The 2,755-nt window shown below is 32.1% G+C and overlaps 1 protein-coding gene across 1 annotated transcript in view; it reads right to left on the reverse strand.

The window, feature by feature from the left end:
• The window catches only part of LOC111702608 (caskin-2), a 23,861-nt gene that overhangs the window by 17,832 nt on the left and 3,274 nt on the right, over nt 1-2,755 (reverse strand). The window lies entirely within an intron of this gene.

Here is a 2,755-nt window from a genome sequence, read left to right on the forward strand (position 1 = left end):
AACTTTGTGACCTACAATTTTTTTTTTAAGCCCGCCCTAAACACATTTAACTTTTAGTCTTATATAGTCTTAATTAAAGGATAGAGTTAATAATCCATTTTGGCATTTTGATATTCAAAGTAATTTAAAATACACAAAAACATGATCAAAACAGCTTCAACATTATATATTAATTAATTTGGACTGTAGAGTTATTAAAATAAGAAATTATAAAATAATTAAAAAATTGAAATTTTGAATATTATATCTACTAAAAATAGCAATATGATGTTGCCTTTTTACTTTGTTAATTTTAACTAAAACTTACCTTTTAAAGAAAATATTTGTAATCTTTGAATGAATAGATAAAAAGAAAGATAAATATTAAATTATATTACAAGAACTGTATATAAGGCGTAATTTCAAGTGACCCTCCATGCAAAGATGGAAATGTCTTATTTTAAACGGTACCCTTGGACCCACATCCCCATCAAATGTAAATAAACACCAGTCCTACATAAACAAACACTACACTTCATATATTGCCTATTGAACAATCTGTTCAGCATTCCAGTTCACTTTCTGTAAGGGGTGTACCACTTAAAGGGACTGTAAGCGTAATTTCAAGTGACCTTCCATGCAAAGATGGTAATGTCCGATTCACTTGCCTGTACCTTTAAATGCTTTGCCAGATCACGTACGAATTAATTTTTATAATTTTGTGGTTTCTCTACAAAACTGACTTGCGCATTTCTACTGCAGGAGAACATATAGAATTTATCAGAATTAAACACTTTTCAACAGAGAAAAAAACGACATATATTCGACATTATTGATCAAATGTAAGTTTCAAGGGTACCGTTTATCACTCGGGCATACAGGATCATATTCAAATTACGCTTACAGTCCCTTTAAATCAATATAATCCGAGAATTGAGAGACGAGATAACGGTCGTCTTTGATCTATTAACAAAATGTGAATGAAAATATTGGACGATTTGAAAGATTTCCATTATTTTATATATCCCCTTAAATCTTAATTGATTTAAAGTCACTTTTTATTGAAAACTTTTTAGGATGCACTTAATTGAATAAAATATAAAATTGGGGCTTACCAAATTGGAACTTGATAAACATTTCAACAAGTGAGATACCACAAAAAAATTTGGCCTGATCGTGTTTCTCCACAACTTGTCTTTTAAGAAAACATAATTTATTTATCTAAACACTTTAACCTTTAAAGCATGAACTCTACAATCTACAGAGGATCCGCAAGAGTTTGGCTTCCTGGATCCGGATCCGGATCCGCAAAAATATGCGGATCCACGGATCCGGATCCAAGGGGTAAAATATCAACCAAAAACTGCAAAAAAAACTTTTTTACTCCTAAAACCAAATTCTGAACTTTTGAAAAAAAGAGAGATTATAAAGTTTCCTCATTTCTGAAAATTTGAAAATTATTTTTTTGTTAAAAAAATTCAGTAAATTTTAAAGAAATGACCTGGATCCGGGTCCATTTTATTCCAGTGCGGATCCAGGATCCGGATCCGGATCCGCATCAAAATTAAATGGATCCTAAGCACTGATTTTAACTAACATAAAAAGAGCCTTAACAGCGATATGATTATTTGTACATTTAAAGTAGGGATACCTCAACACGTTTTGTTTTGTTGATTTTTGTTGTAATCAAAATACAAAACATATTTTATTTCTAAACTTTTATTCAGTGTGTGCTGTACTTTTTTGTTTTGTAAGTTTCACGTTGTAATATGTTAAGTTATTTTGGAATATTTTTATCTTAAAAATATTCGAAAGGTGATTTATTTTAATAATATTAAAAGGGCAACTTTATCAAATAGAAATATATAAAATGATCTTTAAGGACTTTTTAAGGATGTATTTTGATTTTTTCTCTGCATTTTTTTCTTCCCCCCTTTTTATTTTTTTTCTGATTTTGTTTTTTTTTTCATTTGAAACATGTAGAAGATGTTTAAAAAAATGTCGAAAAGGGTGCGAATACTAGGAAAGAAATGTAGAGGTAAAATAGTGATGAAACATGTTTTAAAATGATGTGTTTTGAGACGTCTGCTGTCAGGGTGGCCTCACACCTTCATGATGTATTGACCTGAGTCGTGGACGTTTATAAACGAGGAAACAAGAGTTTCATCTATGAAGGGGGGGGGGGTGGTACGGCTGGACAGAGATGCAAAATTTGGATATCAAAATACGTTTCAACAGATTTAAAAAAGCTTTAGTCTTCTGCTCAGAGGCGCGCAACTAGGGGGGCATGCCCCTCCCTTAAGAAGGCTTGCCCCCCCTGTAGAGGGGGGGGGGGCAAGAAGTACACACTGTTTTGCAATTTAGCGATTTATGAATCCTGACCCTGAGCAAATTTAAGAACTCTGATCGTAAAATAAAAAAATAATAATTGAACGTTAGTTTATTTATTTATATAGTACAATCAGAGGAATGCTTCAAAAACAAGCTGAAAAGAAGGGATCAATAAGAATGGTCTCCTGGAAAATTCAAAATAGCTTGATCAAAATTATATGAATAGCAATGTAAAAAATAAAAGTTTAAGCCTCCTACCGGGGTAATGGAAACATTATCCTTGGAAACGTTAGGTCGGAGAGGAGCGCCGGTAGATTTCTTTTTTATTTCATATCAGATGCGGTCATACTGAATATCCGGTTGGTAAGGTTACATTTTTTTGTTGAAATATAATACAAATTTTTTTTTTCGCTTCGCGCGAAATATTTACATCTTGCCCCCCCCC

The sequence above is a fragment of the Eurytemora carolleeae genome, unplaced genomic scaffold, assembly GCF_000591075.1.
Source record: "Eurytemora carolleeae unplaced genomic scaffold, Eaff_2.0 scaffold500, whole genome shotgun sequence".
NCBI lineage: Eukaryota > Metazoa > Arthropoda > Copepoda > Calanoida > Temoridae > Eurytemora > Eurytemora carolleeae.